Here is a 16647-nt window from a genome sequence, read left to right on the forward strand (position 1 = left end):
AGTATCATGACACATAATTTAACTCATGTTAACCTACTCCAACTCATTTCGTTAAATATGAAAAACAAAGAAGGCTGCAACAGATGGCACAACCGGAGCATCCAACGGAAGTCTAGATATCTCTAAGAATCCCTCCATTAAATTGTTTCGGTTCAAAAATACGCTCAAGCATCAGTTGCCAGTTTTGACTTTTAATTCTGAATTAACATTATTTTGCATATTGGCGTTTTGAGATAGGCCCCTTGCATGCTATGAAGTCTCGCGAGACAATTGTGGTCGAGGCGAAACTCGCACAGGAAATACATAGTTGTGAAGTGCCGGTCGACAGAGTTATAGTCCGTCAACCATCCTTTTGGCAACCGATTTTTCACAATTATTTTCCATTTGGCACACAATCACGCAACGAATAATAATTATGGAGCTAACGAAAAATACCATTTTTGTAATATTTTATGTCCGAATAAAAATATTTTCTTCAGTATCATTTTGTAATTTTGTGACGGTTGACATGGCCCTGAAGTGGAGATAGGAACAGACTATTGAACGTCGTACAACAATGACATTATGTGTGTCAAATATGCTTGCTGCATGCATGACCCCAGGTCATATCCAGCCCGACGATAAGGGAATGTCTCAAAGACATGTAAATAAATTTCTGCAATGAAATATGATTTGAACAACCTTTTTATATGAAAAATTAATACTATCGATGAATTTTTTATTAAAACACCTTCCGAGCAGCTGAAAGTCGGGACATTACACCAGGGGTGCAGTCGTCGGAGAATCAGTCATCGTAGACTTTATTTCAATTACGATATGTGGGATGACAAGTCTCAATACCCACTTGTAAAAAAACTTCTACCTTTTCCTTCTTTTGGGGATTTGGGACCCCCCCCTTCGGTTCGTCATCTGCAGGTTTTAAATGCTCACCAGGGGAGATAATTCGGAATATGGAATAATGGAGGTTTCTCTTTTCGATTTACCTTTAAAAAAACAATCCACCTTACGAATAATATCACGTCATCCTTTGACAACGCATAGCCACGTTACGTTACACAAGATTTCTCGCATTATACGGATACTATTGGTACAACCAGAGGTATAGGACCTTGGGTCACGCATCCAGCAAGCAAGTTTGACACGCATTATGTCATGGTTGTGAGACGTTAAATCGTCTTTTCCTACCCCACTGCAGGGTGATGTCACCAATCACAAAATTACATGATAACAATGAAGAAAATATTTTTAATCGGACATGAAATATTACAAAACTAGCATTTGGGGGTAGGTGACATTCGTGACATTCGTCTCGTGATTGCGTGTTTCATGGAAAATAATTGTGAAAAGTCGGGTGCCACAATGCTTGACGGACTGTAGTCGTCCTTCTATTCCTGGATAGGTTCCCCTCAGTTTGTATTGGTTATATTTTTAGCGGCGGAGAAAATTACATTGAGTAAAAGTGAATAAGTGAATAAGTATTCGTCACCGCTCATGTCTTTCCGGGACAAACCAAGTGTTTTCTTGTGAGGTACGGACAGATACGAGTGGTGAGGAATGGATCCGGAATTACACGATGATCCGCGAATGTCCTTGATTTTCTTTGATTGAAATAATCAGTCGTACAGTAACATTCTTTCTGTTCCAGGATGTCCCGGCCGTTCCTTGTGGTTCTACTGTTCCTGCAACTAATGTTCCTCCGCGACGGGTCAGCCAGACCGTCCGCCTGCGCTGACAAAGAAACGGACATGAAGTGCTATTACTGCAGCTCCCATTACGACAAGCCGAAGATATACGAGGAGTGTTGCGTGGACAAAGAGCTCCGAACACACTGCTTCGAGCATATATGGATCGAACCCAAGAGGGACCGTCACTGGTGACACTGACGCTGAAAATTGGTTCATGAAATAAGATTCGAAACTATTTTTTTTCTTTAAGGACTGTGTTCAAATGAAAGCCAGCTTATCAGTGAGAAACAATTCGATTGAAGTCCTGGATTGAAAACAATGAACTTATTCCTTTCGTCACCGCTCGGCCCTTGCCGTAACATTCATTCGACTTGACCCGGGGTGCCGCGATGGGTTACGAATGAACTTTTCAACATTAAATGTTTGTTCAATGACACGAAACAAGCAATGAATGTGTGCAAAGGCGTGGTTGACTAAAAAACAATCTACAAATTCTACATGTTACCCGTGAACCTCTACCCTCAACTTTGACCGGAAGTTCTTCTTTGATGACCTTGAATGTTTTGCGACTTGATTGTTTCAACTTCATTAATTTTATCATGTCTTACTGCTCTCTGCCGCTACACAAAGATGTGAGGACATTACAGGTCAAGTCAGAACGCTCTTTCATCCGACCAATCAGATCGTCACTTACGAGATCGTAAGAGTCCGAATGTGTTTTCTAATTATGCAACCTCGTAAAGGTAAATGCGGAGCATTCCGAATGGCACTTACGGTCTGTACGACTGATTCGATAGGATAAACGCTTGAAACAGAAAAGACATTCCATAGCCCTGAGAAGTTCTACCTTACAATCGCGGTCATCTGTAAGACATTCCAGAATGTTCTTTTGTAGACTTTTAAAATTTTGAATCGAGACGTTTGCAAAAATATTTTTCAAAGCGTAGTCTGGAATGGAGGTCGTAAAGCTGCTCTCTGATTGGCTAATGTCGACCATCTTTTCATTTGTCGGTCAAAGTTCGCGAAAGGTCGTTCTGATGTGACCCGTAAAGGGGTGTCCTGAGATCTTCGCGAAGCAGGGGCGAGCACTAAGATCTGATTATGATGAGATTGGGATTGTTTCTTTTGTCAATTCCACATTTGTCTGTCGTAGACATCATCTGCCCTTATCTAAATAAACTTTTTGTATACCGAATTAAGAGACTTATATTAATGACCTATTCGTGGCTTGTTTACATACATATATACTTGGCTTTGCCTCAATAACAGTAATGCAGCAATCGTCGTGTATTATTATCTTTAAGTATAGGTGAATGTCTCTCCCCCCCTCTCTCTCTCTCTCTCTCTCTCTCTCTCTCTCTCTCTCTCTCTCTCTCTCTCTCTCTCTCTCTCTTTTCTATCTCTCTCTCTCCCATCATGATGCTGAAGTCGATTTTGTTAAGGACAGAAATAATAATGTTGCTTTGTTAGCAATTGTTTATACGGGTATCATAGTTGTGTTTTAGATCCTTAATTTAATTTATTTCACAGTTGTTTCCGAATATTAAGTCCCGAACATTTTGCAGCCAGTTTAGGCAGGTGTGTGTAAGAAACCATCCTGTATCTGATAGTAAAAGGGGGCGGTTGAGTAGCATAGTGGTTAAAGTGTTCCCTCATCACGCCGAAGGCCCAGGTTCGATTCCCCACATGGGTTCAACGCGTGAAGCCCATTTCTGGTGTTCCCGACGAGATATTGCTGGAATATTGTTACGAGCGGCGTAAAACCATACTCGTTCACTGTGAAAACCATTGTCATAACAACTGAAAGCGGTCTTGGAACGTAAAATGATGAAGAACTAATACTCCTTTTGTTGTGGCCTAATCCAGATCCTCGTTATACAGCGAAGCTGAGCATTGTACGCATCAAGATATTGTATTGTTGTTTGGCATCAGCAATCAAGTTAATTTAATTCCGATGAAATTATCTAAATGGAAATAAATTTGTTTTGATTTATACAAATTCGTTATGCTTTTTTACCATGAAACGTTAGCATGCTCGTGGTAGCATTATATGTTGTGATAAGGGGACAGTCGTTCAAGGCGCCGCAATACACTGTGCAGAGTTACGTCCCTTAGGCGCTTCAAAAACCTATAGTCGTGGGCTCCCAATTTCGACCCGACTATGTTTTACATTTTTCAGCAGCATATCACTGGTTTCACCAAAGTTGTAAAAGCCTAAGGCCTGTTTCACCTACCCCTACATCAAGCTGTCTCGCCCTTGTATAAATGAAGAACTGTTCAAAACGATGTTAAACCAAACTCCCTTTTACGACCAACATGGGTCCAGCGGTTTAAGGCGCTGTAATCCAATACGCACAGTTGGTCACGCCAAGATTTGGTTCCTTAGCTTGAGTACACAGGTTTGTTTGTTTGTTTTGTTCGTTCGTTCGTTCGTTCGTTTGTTTGTTGTTTAACGCCATACTCAGGAATATTCCTGCTATATGACGGCGGTCTGTTAATAATCGAGGCTGGACAAGACAATGAAGTGATTGACATCATGAGCATCGATGCACGCAATTCGGATGCGATGACATGCATCAACCAAGTCAGCGAGCCTGACCACCCGATCCCTTTAGTCGCCTCTTATGACAAGCATGTGTCGTTGAAGACCAATTCTAACCCGGATGTTCACGATCGAGTACTCAGGTCACAAATTAGGCGAGGTTAAGCTGGTCACGGGAGTATGACTGTGTTCGGTTACTTGCCTCCAGAGCGGGTGCACCTTTAGAATACAGTACCACAACTTCTCGTAAGGACGCTCTCTGCCGGAGGTCACGTGTCTCAAAGACAAGCAACCAGTTTCTGTGAGAATCCGTCGGCCCCGACAGCTAACCAACTGAGCTGCGTCCACAATTTACCTCGTCATGCCTAAGACGTTACGGAACTTAACGGAAAGGATCGAATAGGTGACGGAGACTTACGAAGGTTACGGATAGGCATGGTGTCTCGTGACCAATGCTATTTGGCCCATTCGTCTTATTCCGTAATCTACAAGATACCGAGTGGTTAGGGCTATGGCGATATGGCGCGAGCGGCTCCAGGCGTCAGATGTTGAGTTCACGAGTACGCATGAATGGCCGGGTTTTAATGATTAGATGGGTTATTTTATAACCCCTTTTCACCAAGCAGTGAATGGGTACCCGGTAGGATGTAACTGTCAACCTTCTCCTGCCTCATAAACCTGGGTTGTATGATCACAAGGCAACTGAAAACGAATTTTGTTTGCTACAAGTTTTATGTTATTATGTAATTTGATATTTTCTTGAAACCCAAACGGAATGGGAAACGCGTTTACATAAGGGAGTGAGTGAGTTTGGTTTTACGCCGCGTTTAGCAATATTCCAGCAATATCACGGCGGAGAACACCAGAAATCGGCTTCACACATTGTACCCATGTCGGGAATCGAACACGGGTCTTCGGCGTGACGAGTGAACGCTCTAACCAATGGGCTACCCGACTGTCACCGTTAACATGAAGCATATATTGAAGGTGCTATTTCAACTCGTTGTCCAGTTCTCTCCAGAAACCATTAATAACATTACATTCAATATAAGCATGAAATAAACATTCACTTGAAGATTTTCAAAAACAGCAAATAATATCATCAACAAGTTTCATTTCACGCAATTGGTTGGTTTTTGTTGTTGTTGTTGTTTTTTGTAAAAATAACGTATTAACTTATACTGTTACAATATAGAGGCTCAAAGGGTGGGCGTGTTTTTAACCTAATGGCTTGTTCTCCACAATGGCAGCATATTCTTGAACATCTTTTGTAATATATTAATGTATCATTAATATCATAGTTTTCCTTAAACTCCTTCAAATAGATTAAACCATTTTCGTTACATATATGTCTTTAATTTGATTTATTTTCTTCTTTATGCAACTTCCTACAAAAAAGTCAAAATGTATAACGTGGTTATTAAACCATAGTTCATAATTATTTATCGTCACGATATGGCTGAAATATTGCCGATGTGACGTTAAGCTTTAACTCACTCACTCACTCATAATTATTTCATCTAAATCATACACATCACATATTTCATGCTAACTGTCGCACTTTGCCCAAATATTTCAAATGTCTTTCCAAAATGGATTATCGATATAATAAGAAACATTAATACCACATTAAAGTGTTCATTTTATAAGAGATATTTGTAATATAAAAAAGGTATTCTAAATGTTGAAGATTTGAAGAGCAGATACAATATAAAAGGAACAATTTTGGACTATCAAAAACTGTTAAACGATATTCCTAAAGCTTGGAAAACTGTCATTACAAACAGATCATAAAAAATTAAGTCAACTTAGCGTCAACATTTTTTTTGTAACTGACATTCTCTCAGTTAACATGGGACCCGGGATCTTTCAGGACAAAATAATCAAGAGTGACATAAGTATTAAAGTATTAAAATACTGGAATGGTATTTTAATTTTCACTTTCATATTAATTGGAAAGATGCTTTTTCATACTACAAAAACATTACCGAGGACTGAGGGCTGTGGATTTTCAATATAGATTTATTGATACAACAATCTACACAAAGAAAGTATTTCTTGTGATAAACTGATGGTGATATTTGTAGATTCTGTAAATGCTGTGGAGAAAATTTATCACATATTTAATATGAATGTGAACACGCCAAGGACTGCTGGAACAGGTTTAAATATTTATCAACATTAATCTAAATAATAAACTTAAATTCACAAAATATACTGTCTGTCATGTTTGGATTTCGTACATACATGTACAAGCATGTAGTTAACCATATTCTTCTCTCAGCAAGAAGATTCAATTATTTAACAAGTATCAATCAGCAAAAAACGTCCTTTGATGTAGCCATTAAAAGACTGAGTGATATTTGTCAAATTGAAAACATACTGCACACAAAAACAACAGAATGCATTGTTGTCATGAGAAATGGAAGCAGCCGACTTCTACTCTCTATCCATAGTCATGAAGCGTGCATAAAATATTTTATCGCCGTTTTAGACAAACCATTGTCAACTTCAAACAGGCCTTCCATCAATAGTCTTTTATTACGTCTACTACCTTGATAGTGAGTGTACTTGCCCACTCTATATATTTGTTAACATGTGCGTGGAAATGAAAAAAAAATTCTTAAAAAAAAAGAAAAAAAAGAAAAGAAATTGTTAAAGTTTAGAACTCTTGGGAATTAATTAAACCATTTTCGTTACATATATGCCTTTAATTTGATTTATTTCTTTACTAACCCAACTTCCTACCACAAAGTCAAAATCTATAAAGTGGTTACGAAACAATGGTTCCATAATTATTTCATCTAAATCATACACATCACATATTTCATGCACACTGGCGTACTTTGCCCAAATATTTCAATATCTTCCCAAAATGGATCATCGACACGATAATGAACATTAATACGACAATCTTTTTTTTAAAAAAAGGAAAATGGAAAGTAGGATAATTCATTCATTCAATTATAAAGAATCACTAAAGCCCCGAGATCTATCATCCGGAAGCCACATCTTCATAGAGCTTAATTAAACTTATTCTCTTTATTTTGTCCGGTTTATGGTTACAAAGGAAGTTGTAGAAAACCTTACTTAACGTTTTTTATGAAACTTTCTGGGGGATTCGGCAATGTCGGAATATGTACTATTGTTGATATTGCAACTGTTTTGATAACCGTAAATTTACTAATTAATGTCATACTTCTTCTCCTCCAGCTCGCTGGCATTCTTTATCACATTTTCAAGACTTTTTCTTCAACTTTCTAATTTTAAGTGTCATTTTATAAATGAATTTATGCAAAAGTGGCGCTTGTCAGTTTGAAGAAACCAATGAGTTGGAAGCTGGCGTTAGCAACGGGTTCATTTTAAATAAATTCTTTTTCGAATAACAGTAGGTTGATTAAAAAAGCCAGTTTAAGTCACTGTAACAATCCTCTAATCTATCTGAGAGTAGATCGAATCAGTCTGTCTAGATCTACCAGGTGTACCATCTTTCAACGTCTGTTCAGTTATTCAGTGCGTTTGAAGAGCTACACCTGAGACTAATAAAGATAAAATGTAAAAACAATTGCCATCATTACTCTTTTGTGTGATTGTTGGACAAATAAACAAAATTAGGAAAACCTAAGTTTCACAAGCACTGTCTTCATCAGTTTCCACACAAGCAGTGTCACTGAGTTTCACAACCGCTGTCTTCATCAGTTTCCACACAAGCAGTGTCACTGAGTTCCACAACCATTGTCTTCATCAGTTTCCACACAAGCAGTGTCACTGTGTTTCACAAGCACTGTCTCCATCAGTTTCCACACAAGCAGTGTCACTGAGTTTCACAAGCACTGTCTTCATCAGTTTCCACACAAGCAGTGTCACTGAGTTTCACAAGCACTGTCTTCATCAGTTTCCACACAAGCAGTGTCACTGAGTTTCACAAGCACTGTCTTCATCAGTTTCCACACAAGCAGTGTCACTGAGTTTCACAACCGCTGTCTTCATCAGTTTCCACACAAGCAGTGTCACTGAGTTTCACAAACACTGTCTTCATCAGTTTCCACACAAGCAGTGTCACTGAGTTTCACAAGCACTGTCTTCATCAGTTTCCACACAAGCAGTGTCACTGAGTTTCACAAGCACTGTCTTCATCAGTTTCCACACAAGCAGTGTCACTGAGTTTCACAAGCACTGTCTTCATCAGTTTCCACACAAGCAGTGTCACTGAGTTTCACAAGCACATGTACATATGCTGTATTACGAAGCCGCTGCTTGCTGGCCCCAAACATATAATTTTAAACGAACACACTGCTAATTTTTCAGGCTAAAAGCTCCATCATCAGGACACATCTAGAACAAGAACCACAAGCAACTGACACGGACAAGGCAGCGACTTGTGAGACACAGACAAACAAAAGGATTCCTTAAACATATGTGCTGCGTGTGTGTATGTGCGGATGTGGGTGCGAAGAAGCGCAAAAGTGTGGATAGATGGTCGGGGTGTTGATGGATTGATGGATTGATGGATGTGCCGGTGTGCTGATGGATGGATGTGTCAGTGTGTAGTCAGATGTGTCGGTGTGTGGATGGATTGATGGATGGATTAGTGGATGTGTCGGTGTGTGGATGGATGAATGTGTCAGTGTGTAGTCAGATGTGTCGGTGTGTGAATGGATTGATGGATGGATGAGTGGATGTGTCGGTGTGTGGATGGATGAATGTGTCAGTGTGTAGTCAGATGTCTCGGTGTGTGGATGGATTGATGGAAGTGTCGGTGTGTGGATGGATGAATGTGTCAGTGTGTAGTCAGATGTGTCGGTGTGTGGATGGATTGATGGAAGTGTCGGTGTGTGGATGGAAGTGTCGATGTGTGGATTGATGTGTCGGTGTGTGGATGGATGAATGTGTCAGTGTGTGGTCAGATGTGTCGGTGTGTGGATGGATTGATGGAAGTGTCGGTGTGTGGATGGAAGTGTCGCTGTGTGGAGGGAAGTGTCGGTGTGTGGATGGATGAATGTGTCAGTGTGTGGTCAGATGTGTCGGTGTAAGGATGTGTGGATGGAAGTGTCGGTGTGTGGAGGGAAGTGTCGGTGTGTGGAGGGAAGTGTCGGTGTGTGGATGGATGAATGTGTCAGTGTGTGGTCAGATGTGTCGGTGTAAGGATGTGTGGATGGAAGTGTCGGTGTGTGGAGGGAAGTGTCGGTGTGTGGAGGGAAGTGTCGGTGTGTGGATGGATGAATGTGTCAGTGTGTGGTCAGATGTGTCGGTGTAAGGATGTGTGGATGGAAGTGTCGGTGTGTGGAGGGAAGTGTCGGTGTGTGGATGGATGAATGTGTCAGTGTGTGGTCAGATGTGTCGGTGTAAGGATGTGTGGATGGAAGTGTCGGTGTGTGGAGGGAAGTGTCGGTGTGTGGAGGGAAGTGTCGGTGTGTGGATGGATGAATGTGTCAGTGTGTGGTCAGATGTGTCGGTGTAAGGATGTGTGGATGGAAGTGTCGGTGTGTGGAGGGAAGTGTCGGTGTGTGGAGGGAAGTGTCGGTGTGTGGATGGATGGATGGATGTGTCGTGTTGATGGATGTCAGTGTGTAGGTGGATGTGCTGGTGTGTGGATAGATGGATGTGTTGGTTTGTGGATGAATGTGTCGGTGTGTGGAGGGATGGATGAATGTGTCGTGTTGATGGATGTCAGTGTGTAGGTGGATGTGCTGGTGTGTGGATAGATGGATGTGTTGGTTTGTGGATGAATGTGTCGGTGTGTGGAGGGATGGATGGATGTGTAGACGTGTGGATGGAAGTGTCGGTGTGTTGATGGATGTGTCCGTGTGTGGAGGGATTGATGTGTAGGTGTGTGGAATTATGAATGTTCTGGATGGATGGATATGTTGAGGTATGGATGGATGTTTGAGGGTGTGGATGGATGGATGTGTCGGGGTGTGGATGAATGGTTTCAATTGTCAATAATAAACTGCCGGAGAAAAGAAAGGACACGCTTAAAGTTGGATTTGACCAAAGAACAACAATCGTTATCAATTTTTTTCTAGCCGCACAAACTTTGCAAACTTAAGGTCCAAACCACATAACATAACACGAATAAAACAGATATAACGGAAATGCACATTTTTAAGACGTCTTCACCTCAAATATTTTATGACCCCTCATTTCCAATTGTATTGTTTTATGAGCCACAAGATTTAAAAAGCTCAGAATAACACTCAGTAGTATTACATTAGCTTCCCACTTCCTGTGTGTAATGCAACAAGCAACGCGCATCAGTGTCCCTTATTGACTGGCTGATGTCACGAGCGGCCATTTCAACTTCCGCCCGGAGACCGCATCAACCAATCAGATGATTGCATAAGCACGGAAATTAGCTCACGGGGGACAATCGGAGCTGTCCATTTGATGCAATCTGTCTCGTTGATGGCAATATATCAGCATTACTGTTGAATGTGGAATGTTTGATGATGAGGGGTGAGGACCTTTCTGTAATCATCCATCCCACAGATTGTCCAGGAAACTAATTATAATGTTCATGGTTAATGCATTGTTCGACATTCAGCCAGCTTTGATTCATCTCGAGTGTTTGAAAAGAAACGCGGCTTAGATTTTCGACTGTGTAATACATTTCCAATCTCATCTGAAAGTAACAAATTTCCATTGGCGCATCTGCAATCTTGGAAACAGTTCTAATTATATCCATAGTAGTATTTCAAATTTATTGCTCGAAGATCCGATTTTACAAAAAATCATTTTGTATTTCTTTTTGTTGGTTTGTGTGTTTGTTGTTTAACGCAATATTTCAACTATATGACGGCGGTCTGTAAATAATCCCATCTGGACCAGACAGTCCAGTGATTGACATCATGAGCATCAACTTACGCATATGGGATACGATGACATGCATCAATCAATTAACTTTCTCAGGTCCGTCAATGAAGTTATGTGCTTCTCGATAATAGCACATGCACACTTGCTTAACCAGAGGGCCAAGCCCCTGGATGGTGATTGGGTGGCTATATGTGTGACCCGGATGTAACCAAGGCCTGGGGTTGCTCATCTTGTCAACCTCTTGTTGGTGCGGGCCAGTCAGTCCAGGTTGTGACAGAAGTGTAGCGTCCCCGTGAAGATCAGGGTAAGACTAGGTCTTCAGCAGTCCATGATTGTGGTAAAAGGCGACTATTTGTCGTTAGAGGCGACTAACGGGAGTCGGTGCTCAGGCTCGCTGACTTGGTTGATGTTTGTCATCAATCCCGATTGCGTGGATCGATGCTCATGATATTAATCACTGGATTGTCTGGTCCAGACTCGATTATTTACAGACCGCCGTCATATAGCTGGAATATTGCTGAGTGCGGCGTTAAATAACAAAAAAGCAAACAAAATCTTTCCGTCCGCAGCAAGGCAACACGCCACGACATCAGTGAATGTCCAACTCTAAGAGCAAGGTGAAAACAATCCCGTCTCTGTGACCCGCACTACGGTAGTAGAAGATCCAGAAGGTCCTCTAGATATTGGCTGTCGCCAGTCCTGGCTTGTTATGCCCTGGAAGCCCCCAGGAAGCGATCACCAGGTACAATCTCCTGTTCGGTAGAATAGTGGCACTGAAGTTACTGCCTACATCCTCTTCGCCATGTAATTATATGTGTCTTGGCAGATTGCTATCCTTCTCTTGCTAATGCAGTTACCTTTCGGTGTTAATAAAAGAGCTAATTCCTTACTTTCCTCGTGGTACTGTTAAGTAGCCTCCGGGAACAAGCGTCATGTTCCTGGACACACTGGCTGTTTTATAAAGACACAACAGTGTTAAAGTTAGCATGCAGCACGTGCTTCCTGCTAGGTGAGCATAAACTGCGCATGCTCGAGACACGGAGGTTTTCAGTCGGCTTCTGGCGTTCACAGGTGCAGGTCGTCAATGTATATCAACCCTCCCCCGCCCACCCAAACACTCCTTTGCGCACTCACCTGCCACCGGGACGCAAGGGCACCCACCTACCCACCGACCTACTCACTCACTCAACCATCACCTTACTCAATCACCTACTCACTCACTGAACCAAAAACTCGCTTAATTACCTACTCACTCACTCACTCAAACACCAACTCACCAACCTACTTACCCACTCACTTACTCACCTACTCAACCTCCAACTCCTTTACATTAAAATCATTCCCATTAGTTACTACTACTCGTCGTCTCCAGGAAAACATATCTACTTTGACATTGGGGGCAGTCGTCCAAGGCATCGCGATTCGCTGTGCAGAGTTGCGTCCCTTTGGCACGCCAGACACCTATGATTAAGGTTCACCCGGTTCGCCCGATTATTTTTCTAGGTTTGTCAGCACCATACCCGTGACTCGTGGGTTTCACCGAAGTGGTAAGCGTCTGAGACCTGCATCACTTCGGGCTTTCCTCCCACTTAAGCTGACACGCCATGATATAATTGGAATACTGTTAAAAGCGGCGTCACACCCAACTCACTCACTGAGATTCGGGGGCACGGATGACCCAGTCGTCTAACCCGTCGCAATTCCCTGTTCAGAGTTGCGTCCCTTGGGCACGCCAGAAACCTATGATTGTGGGTTCCAATCCCGGTTAGCCCCGATTATGTTTCTAGGTTTGTCAGCACCATACCCGTGACTCGTTGGTTTCACCGAAGTGGTAAACGTCTGACACTTGCATCACTTCGGGCTTTCCTCCCACATTAAGCTCACACGCCATGAGATATAACTGGAATACTGTTAAAAGCGGCGTTAAACCCAACTCACTCACTACTTGTGAGAGGCATTCTTGTCTCAAACAACCAACACATCACTGTCAAGTGCTACCCATGGAGATATAGGTCCCCAGTCATCTATGCTGGTCGAATGAGGCGAGTAAAAGCATCACAAATGCGTGGTCCAGGTCCGATTCCCGATATGGGTTCTGTGTGTGAAGCCATTTCTGGCGTCCCCTGCCGTGATATTGCTGGAATATTGCTAAAAGCGGTGTAAAACTATACTCATTCACTCACTCACTATGCTCATGATGTCAATCCATCTGGTTTTCTGTGCGTCCTGCCCTGCCTTCACATCATCTGGTCTCATATGGGCTAGCATTAGTCCGGACTAGTGCACACACACACGTACGCACACGGTTGCATGTCATTGCGTGGAACGGTTTGTTGGAAAACTAAGATATTTTACGTACGTCTCAGATAGATGATATTCCGAACACAAAATTAAGGCTAAAATTGTGAACTTTGGGTTTAAAGCACCAAACTTGGCACACTTGGCACATTTTTGGATATAGATCCACCTCAACAGAGCCCCCTGGTGGTAGAAAATCAAATATGGCTGCCAACATGGCTGAACTCTCCAATAATATCAATATATACTCAATATATCATACTTATCTCATCCATTTATACATATCTCCATAGTAATGCATGTGGAATGATATTCAGCAGAGCTGTATAAAATTCAAATATAGTTTGGTAGTGTGGTAGAAAATCCAAGATGGTCGCCAGCATGGCTGAAATCTCTTACGATATCAATCTGTACCTTATATATCATAGTTTGCATTGGCAGTAATGATAAGAAATAATAACAAAATAAAAGGTATGCAGATGGGTAATATTAAATCTCTGCTTGCACAATTTGCAGATGATACTTCATAAAGTTTAGATCGATCTGAAAAAGCCTCTATACCTAAATGAGTACGTTAAAAAAATTGCCCGGTTCTGGGGATTGAAAGTAAATGCTGAAAAAACCAAGTTGATGTGGATAGGGTAAAAAAAAGATCACGTTATAAGTTATTTGAGGACTGGAATTTTGACTTGTCACAAATTCAGTTTAAGTTATTAGGCATAGATTTTGATGTTGATTTGGAAAATGTGGTTAATTTAAACTATACAAGCAAGTTTGATAAGATAGAGAAGGAAATGGAAATGTGGGGAAAGAGAACCCTGACACCTGTGGGTAGAAATGTTGTACTAAAATCCTTGTTGTTACCCAAACGTAATCATCTGTTTTGCAGTATACCAAGCCCACCCAAAATTGCAATAGAAACGTTTCAGTCAAAATGTTTTCACTTCATCTGGAGATCTAAACCCGACGAGGTTAAAAGGGAATTAAATTAATTCATTACATCCTAAATATGGCGGCGTTAGTGTTCCAGTGGTGGAAATGGTTATCGCTGCACAGAAAGTCAGCTGGATTAAGAGACTGGTTCATGGTAATTCTACGTGGACAGCTTTCTTTTTTGAAAATGTAGCTGGTGCAAATGTAATTTACCTGGCTGATGCTGCCTATATTAACGAAAAGATTATTCCGAACATTATAGATAACATTTTGGAAGGAAGTTTTGTTATGGTGGTCAGTATACTTGAATTGTTGTGATAATGTTAAACAATCTGGTGAGGATATGATGAGCAAATCTGTCTGGTATAATAATGAAATCAAAATTGATGGTAAGTATTTTCCACAATGGCATCAAAGGGGTTAAGCATGTGTAAATGACTTCATTCATGAGACATGGAAATTATATGATTTTGATGAATTTGTACAAAAATACAGTTTATAGACAGACCTTTTGACGTATTAAGGAGTAAAACTAGCAGTAGTCTAGTATGTACAGAATAACAATATGAAACATTGTGCTCAAGTTTACCAAAGGCTTATACTGTCCTATAATGTATCAAAAATAAACAATAAAAAGGGAGGCAAGGTATTTTATGAAGCCCTATTAAACCCTACATTTATAAAACATAAGTGTTACACCAAATGGGAAGATTGTCTTGAAAAAACTTTAAGGTATACCGATACAGAGTGGACACACTTTAACCTTATGGCAAAAAGATGTACACAAAGTTCTGAATTAAGATGGTTTCAGTTTAATGTAATACACAATATTTTAAGTACTAACTGTTATTTATTCAAAATTGGATATGTCGAATCGCCAGTTTGTTCGTTATGTAATGAACCATCTGAAAAATTACTCATGTATTATGTAATTGTCACTATGCTGCTGGACGAAAGTATACAGAAGGGAGAGTTAATTTTGGTAATGAACACAAACTGTTTGGATTTATAGAGAAGAATAACAATTCACCCAATGCAGTAATTATGGTAACAAAATATATGCTGTACACATTTAATAGTAAAAAGTAAAACCAATCGTTTTACTAATTCAAAAAGAAATACCTTTTCAGGATCAATTGCAACAATGCTGTATATACTGAACCGCAAAAGAAACGTCAACATATATAACATTGCATGAAAAGTTGTCATTCAAATATCTGGGTAATTTTTGTCAACGTTTCTAAAACTGAACATTATCTTGTCCGGAAAAAATGAAATTTGATGATAAAAAAACAAAACAGATGGCAATAAAACCGATCGCCCTAACGCATCACGGCAACGGCCATGGTAACCCGATGCACATGGGTTCCGTGCAAATTGAAATGCACAGGCGTTCAACCATTTCTTGCCCTATAAACATCCGCCCACGTCGGATAACATTCATTCGCTATTGAATTACTACCATATGCCAAAACTGACAAGAACTCAGCGACACCAAGCCCTTGGATGACTGCAAGCTGGACAAACCGCCCGGTAAGTAGCCAAAGCATTTCAAGTCCACGTAAAGACCATATACAGGTTTCCAGCAACGACACTTGACAACCAACACTACAGATGATCGACCACGTAGTGGAAGACCAAGGGTCACCGCCCGACGTCGGGATCGTCAGATTGTGCGACAGCATCTTCAAGATCGCTTTGTTACTGCTTCGGAAACTGCTCGACAGACCATGGGGACACTCCAGCGACACATTTGAGCGTCACTGTACGTCGACGATTGATGAGCAGACACCCCCTCTGCCACAAGCCACACCGAGGACCCATTCTGACACCACGTCATCGCCGGGGCCGTCCTCAGTGGGCAACACAGCACCGTTACTGTATCTCAACAGCAGATCGCAGAGAGAGAGAGAAAATCTGGCGACGCCGTGGTGAACGTTATTCGGATGCTTGAGTTGTTGAGAGAGACTCGTAGGGTGGTCCGAGTATCGTGGTGTTGGGTGGAATATGTGTTGCACAGAGGGTCTTGAGACCACAAGCCATACCTCATTTGGCACGTCGCCGCAACCACGAGTTTCAGCATGATAACGCCCGTGCCCACACTGCGGGAGCAACAAGAGACTTCCTCCAGCAGAATGGTATCAGAACCATGCAGATGATGATGGGAAAGCAATCGTGACTTCAGGAAACACTTCACACGTACCCCAAGTATATGAGCCGGTGAAGGCACGAATTAGTGACAATGTCTTTGAATTCCGTGGGCCTCTAGAAGAAAACTCTCGTCTGTTTCAGTCAATCCACTGCACCTCCATCTCCTTCATACAGCTTTTGAATTGTTCATGTGTCTGATCTTGTGCCACACCAGAGAATGTCCGT

General features: G+C 41.4%; 1 long non-coding RNA gene across 1 annotated transcript in view; it reads left to right on the top strand.

The window, feature by feature from the left end:
- LOC139457731 (uncharacterized) overlaps nucleotides 1-2880 on the top strand; it is a 28273-nt gene extending 25393 nt beyond the window's left edge. Inside the window, exon 2 of the long non-coding RNA XR_011652624.1 lies at nucleotides 1646-2880. This is a non-coding gene — a long non-coding RNA (uncharacterized lncRNA). The remainder of the gene's footprint in view (nucleotides 1-1645) is intronic.
- Nucleotides 2881-16647: the final 13767 nt, after the last annotated feature.

The sequence above is a fragment of the Haliotis cracherodii genome, unplaced genomic scaffold, assembly GCF_022045235.1.
Source record: "Haliotis cracherodii isolate W230 unplaced genomic scaffold, xgHalCrac1.p SCAF_12, whole genome shotgun sequence".
NCBI lineage: Eukaryota > Metazoa > Mollusca > Gastropoda > Lepetellida > Haliotidae > Haliotis > Haliotis cracherodii.